The sequence below is a fragment of the Emys orbicularis genome, chromosome 9, assembly GCF_028017835.1.
Source record: "Emys orbicularis isolate rEmyOrb1 chromosome 9, rEmyOrb1.hap1, whole genome shotgun sequence".
Lineage (NCBI taxonomy): Eukaryota > Metazoa > Chordata > Testudines > Emydidae > Emys > Emys orbicularis.
The window spans coordinates 60,689,366-60,695,662 of NC_088691.1; positions in this window are offsets into that span (position 1 = coordinate 60,689,366).

Consider the following 6,297-nt stretch of genomic DNA (forward strand, 5'->3'; position numbering starts at 1 on the left):
CCATGAGCGACATCACTCTGATGAGGATTTCAGAGACGGAAAAAGAAAGGATGCTTCGGGAAAGCCTGCAAAGACCAGGGCCGTATGCCGCCATGCTCTGCAGGGCAATGATCCCGGAGTACTTGCTTGTCTCCTGGCGCGGAAATGTTTGCTACTACGGAGGACCCAATAAGGCCGCTCTCCCCAGGAACCTGATGCAAAGGCTTTCCAATTACCTCCAGGAGAGCTTCGTGGAGATGTCCATGGAGGATTTCTGCTCTATCCCCGGACATATAGACAGGATTTTACTGTAGCTGCACTGGCAGGGACTAAACAGTAGAGTGGCTTGGGCAGAACAATCATGCTAAACCAGACATTGTTAGATTTTTTTTAGTAGTTGCACTGCCAGGGACTGAACCGTTAAGCGCCTAGGGCAAAGTAATCATGCAAAACCCATTGTTAATATTGTTAATATTCCTGTTCTGTAAAAAATAAATGTTTAGATGTTTTAAACACTTACTGACTGATCCTTCCCCTGATTCCGTGTCCGGGTTAACGGCTGGGGACAGTTGGTAGGGGATCTCTGTAAGGGTGATGAAGAGATCCTGGCTGTCAGGGAAATCAGCCTTGTAAGCGCTGTCGACTGCCTCGTCCTCCTCATCTTCTTCCTCATCTTCCCCGTCCGCTAACATGTCCGAGGAAGCGGCCGTCGACAATATCCCATCCTCAGAGTCCACGGTCAGTGGTGGGGTACTGGTGGCGGCCGCACCTAGGATGGAATGCAGTGCCTCGTAGAAACGGGATGTCTGGGGCTGGGATCCGGAGCGTCCGTTTGCCTCTTTGGTCTTCTGGTAGCCTTGTCTCAGCTCCTTGATTTTCACGCGGCACTGCGTTGCATCCCGGCTGTATCCTCTCTCTGCCATGGCTTTAGAGATCTTCTCATAGATCTTTGCATTCCGTCTTTTGGAGCGCAGCTCGGAAAGCACGGACTCATCGCCCTACACAGCGATCAGATCCAACACTTCCCAATCAGTCCATGCTGGGGCCCTCTTTCTATTCTGAGATTGCACGGCCATCTCTGCTGGAGAGCTCTGCATCGTTGCCAGTGCTGCTGAGCTCGCCACGATGTCCAAACAGGAAATGAGATTCAAACTGCCCAGACAGGAAAAGGAATTAAAATTTTCCCGGGGCTTTTCCTGTGTGGCTGGTCAGAGCATCCGAGCTCGGACTGCTGTCCAGAGCGTCAACAGAGTGGTGCACTGTGGGATAGCTCCCGGAGCTATTAGCGTCGATTTCCATCCACACCTAGCCTAATTCGACATGGCCATGTCGAATTTAGCGCTACTCCCCTCGTTGGGGAGGAGTACAGAAGTCGAATTTAAGAGACCTCTATGTCGAACTAAATAGCCTCGTGGTGTGGACGGGTGCAGAGTTAATTCGATGTAACGGCGCTAAATTCGACATAAACTCCTAGTGTAGACCAGGCCTAAGATTGCAAGCTCTTTGGGGCATTTATACAGTTTCTGGCACAAAAGGGTCCTGCTCCAGGACTAGCGTTCCTAGGTGCTGTGATACTACTACTACTAATAAGATCAAAACAAAAATCTCAATGACTTCAGTGGGAGCAGAACTGAGCCCTAAAATTGCACCATTGCTGAAAGAAAATGTGCATCCGAATGAAAGGGTTACTTACTGTGTCGCTTCAAAGCATCCTTTCAAGGCAATAACAAAAATATGGTCCATTAGTGGGAGGGAGAAAAGTAAATAGCCAGCTCATCCTCTAATCCTTTGTAAAACAGTTTAGTTTCCCCAGTGACGTTAAGAATCAAACTGCAGCACATGGAGGGTAAATCGATCCATTTCAGTAAGCCTTGTATATGTGCATTCATAATGTTCTGTTGACACACAGAGAGCTAAGCTAATAGCAAAGTCATAAACCAAATTGTGGCAGGGGCTACATTAATACAAGGATGTTTCCCCATGGCAACCTGTCATTATACCAGTGAAGAATTAAAGAATCATTAACTAAACATGCTAAACCTTGCTAAAAATAGTGTTTTGTGGGGTTTGTTTTGTTTTTGTCTGCTAAACAGAGTGAGAAATGAATTAGTGTTTTGGGATTTGTCTGGAAGCTTCTTTCTACACAACTGATTTATTCAACAACCAAATGTTGCTATTGCTAGCAGAATGGCATAGTGTGAGTTAAACAGAGACACGTCACAGCTTCTGAACTGAGGGGTGCCATGGAAGGAGACCCAAAAAGGAGCACAGATTGGTGTCTGTTGCAGGTCTCAGCCTCATGTGACGACATGTAGTTGCATCATGTTGTGGTGAAGGGATGCAACACACTGAAAAGAATGGGAACATCTAATCTATCTTATCTATACTTTTATAGCAGGATGATCAGTGCAGAGTGTAAATGGACCAGAGAGTGTATCTGAAAGGAAAGCAAGTTCCTAAGCAGCAGATCAGCTGCCAGTCAAGCAACGTGAGTGCGGGTGGGTGGCTGGGTGTGGCTGTACATCATTCCTTGATCAGGATGGGAGGATCTGTATTGAAGTCAAAAGAAATGAAAATGGGATCTGGGTAGGGTCGGGGCTACCTGGGAAAGTGTAATGCCCAGTGCGGTTTCCTGCACTGTAGCAGATTTTATGAGCTTTACTGTATGAACAGTTTTAATTTTTGGTCTTCCCCCTGGAGGGGAGGATGAGCCAAGGGGCAGCTGGGGAGCTCCTAGCTGGGGTACCATGTCACTTGTCAGATGCTCATGCTGCTCCACCTACAGGAAGACTCCAGCTTATCCTGCCTCTTCCCATGTCAGGTCCCCCTGCCTAGTGAGTCTTCCCTTAACCAGCTAAGATGTTTGGAGGAGTTGAGCTACCCCTAGCCCAGGCGGGATTGGCGGGAAGCTCTCTCTGCACTTAGCAGAGGACTGGGAGCAGTAATGGAAAAGTCCCCACTAGAGGGGGACTTCCCACACATTGAACCACTTACTCCTCTAAAAATACCCTTTGCCTAGGAGAAGGGGCGATAGGCTGGGAGCCAGGAATCCTAATCACGCCTCGTTCAACAAGCAGCATTAAGAATCCTCTGTACTTCACAGCCTGTGTTATCGAGCAAGGCCTCATGCACCTGCCCTCAGAGTGAGGGAAGTATCCCGGCAGCAAGAGGCTGCGAACAATAAGTGAGGACTACAGAAGTCCTGCAAGGTCACTTCTGACATAGCTGGGAATGGAGCCCAGCTCTAATATGGGAGACCCATGTCTTAGCCACAATGCCTACACTAAGGTAAGGCCAAGTCCGTGTGCTTGGCTATAGTGTTGCCCAGCTTGCTGAAGGACAGGCAGCCCCCCCGCCAACTGGATCCTGGGCAATATGGGTGAGGGGGTTGAAAGGGTTTACCATATGCAGCCTGGTGCTGCTGCCTCTTCCCTCAGAGAGCCCAGTACCTGGCAGAGGAGATAGGAACAGTGGGAGGGAAGAGAGCTTCCATGGACACTGGAGAAAGAAGGGGACCAGAGGAAGAAGGGATGAGGGGGGAGAGATTGGAATAGAAAAGGAGGAAGAAAACATTAAGGGTGAAAATACTGGGGGAGAGTTGGGATTGCAGAAGGGGAGTCTTGAGGGGAGGAGAGGGATTTTAGGAAGAAAATAAATATTGCTAACAGACTTTGAGGGGAAATACTCTAGTGAACTGGCCTGTGTGTGCTTGTGCATGCTGCTGCCTTCCCTGGGACAGAGCTAACTGCTCAGCTGGGGCCAGGCTGTGCTGCTCACACTAGAAGAGGCTGTGTCTCCTTTAGCTCCAGGGGTGAGGCCTGTGTCTTTGGAGCAAGAGGATTCCCCTGCTGTGACTGCGAGGTTCCAAGCAAGCTTTCAGCACCGTGATATCTCTGCATCCTAGGCAGCTGCGGGTTTACCAGACAAACAGGGGCAGAAATAAACCAAAGGGCCCAGCATGTGTGGGGGGGGGGGGGGGGGAGTAGACAGGGAGAGAAGATGTTTAAATCCGGAGGATGGTGGCTACCAGTGTAGTTGCTAATATAGTATTTCACAAAATGTTTGCTTTGTTCCGTGTTTTGTATCTTTTGATTTAATTGTGATTTGGCTGTTTCCAGCAAGGGAAAAACAATCTGAAAATGTTCCCAGCCTTTGGCCAGGAGCCAACCCAGCCCTGACCCCTTCCATAGTTGTTTTTGTTTCTAAAGAACTGGCCAGTATGCTGTGATTGAGAGATTCTGGCCCACCTTCAGTGCCGCCTGTTGCCTTTTGTGTACATGATCTCTCAAGCTCCTGGAAATCGCATCCAGATCCCTAGAATTGTTTTCCTTCTCAACAGATTGTTCTGTTCCTTTGCATTCCAGGAAATAAAAACCCACAAGGAAGCAAAAGCCTGGTGTAATGCTGCCACCTACTGGGGAAAATGGAGATGGAAGCAGCTCAGAGACATAATCCAAATGTACGGGGGTGGGGGACTACAGTGGAGGGAACAATCCACTTTGGAGCAGCCAGGATCCCAATGTTAACATGTTGCAAATATTTGCCCATTCGTTTAGAAGTTAAAGTCTTAGCTATGAGCACAATCATAGGGGAAGACAGGAGTTGAGGAGATGGTTCCTGTCCCCTAGCTTCCAGCCAGTTGGGAAGGGGAACAATGCCACTGTCCCTGCCAGCAGGGTCCTGCCCCTCTGAATGTCTCTCCAGCTAAGTCCCAGTGCCTACCCCTTCTACTAGCTCTGCTCTGCGACCTGCAAGGAGAGAGGAAGCATTGCATTCAGCCCAGCTGGTGCATTTCTTTCTCTTCCTGCTTAGGTGATGCTGTGAGCAAACCGCACTAGTGGAATTTGGGAGGCAGGGTGTGGGAAGACCAGGACATTTGGGCAAGGGGAAGAAACAGAGCACTCAGGAGAAAGTTGGGGGAGTTTTTGCAAGAGAGGACAACAGAGCGGAAGGTAAACAAAGACAAGGGGGAATTGTTTTGCATTCAAGGATATTAACATAACTTTTTATCTGGGTATATAATCTTGCTTCCTCCCCATGCAGTGCTCCATCCCTAAAACAGACTGTCCTTTGGGGCCTGCAACTCTTGATGCTTACAGTAAATTTAAATAGAAAAACAGGGATAATGCCCCCAAACAGAATTAAACACAGACAGCCTGCATGGCCAGTAACCTCTAGATCAAAAACAATAGCCCACGAAAAGCAACCAACCTCCCGTTGAATGCCATCAGCGTTCAGTGCCCTTGGAGAAATGATGGGCCTAGAAAGGTAAGCCTTGAAGTTTAATAAATCTAGACTCTGTTGAGGGGGTGAGTGAATTACAGATATAATCCTTCTGCCAGGTGGGGTGGGGCAGCAAGGGCCAGGTTCAATATCTAGGGGTTTCTCTTAACCTTACAAGATAGTACTGTCTTGAGCCCGCAGCCAGAAATCTGGGAAAACTAAGCACCATCCCTGGGCACCTCGAAGAGGCAATATTTCCCTACTCACCAGCAATGAGTCTGTGTATAAAAAAAGAGAACTTTTATTAAAAGGAGAGGGAACACAGCATCAATTTGGGAAAACATCCTGACAATGATTCAAAAGTATGCAAACAATAAGTAAACACCTGCCCCACAGTAGCTTGGGCAGTGGTCTTTTGTCTCAGTTTCCCACTTAGAGGTGTGAGAGTCTGATGGACGAACATCCCCTTACCATGGCACTCCCCTTTCCCTTCACTGCACCACAATCCCAGTGGGTTGTCCGAGGTCAGCGAAGTCCCAGAATTCAGGAGTGCCATCATGGGGTTCACCACCCACCCCTGAAAGCAGGAGGTGAGCAATGCCTTTGCCAATGCCCACCGCTGTCACTGTCGTCTCTGCAGCTTCTGCCTCTCATGGCGATGCTATACTCTGGGGTTCTGCCGCTGAGCCCAGTTCTTAGTGATTTCAGCTCTTAGTGAAGAGTGGAGAAACTCACTGCTGCTTCATCTGCTACATCCTCTGCATTGTCTTTTATCACAACTCTCACCGCCCCAGGTCTAAGGTTCAACCCCCTAGACCAGCTTATTAGTGACTTCAGATCTAGCAATCACTGAACAGAAACAAGGATTTAGATTGAATCTGATCAACTCTGTCTTTAAACACTGGCAGGGGAGGATCAATTGGTATCCTGCACTCTTTAAACACAGTCCATACCACCAGGTAGGAACACCTGTCCCGTCCTGTGTCCTCCTACCTGACGGGATCGTTGTTGTTACTGTTATCCTTGCTAGGTTTGTTTATTAGTTGTCATTCTGGGTTGTTTGTGGCCTAATTTTATACGGATATTTTTATTTAT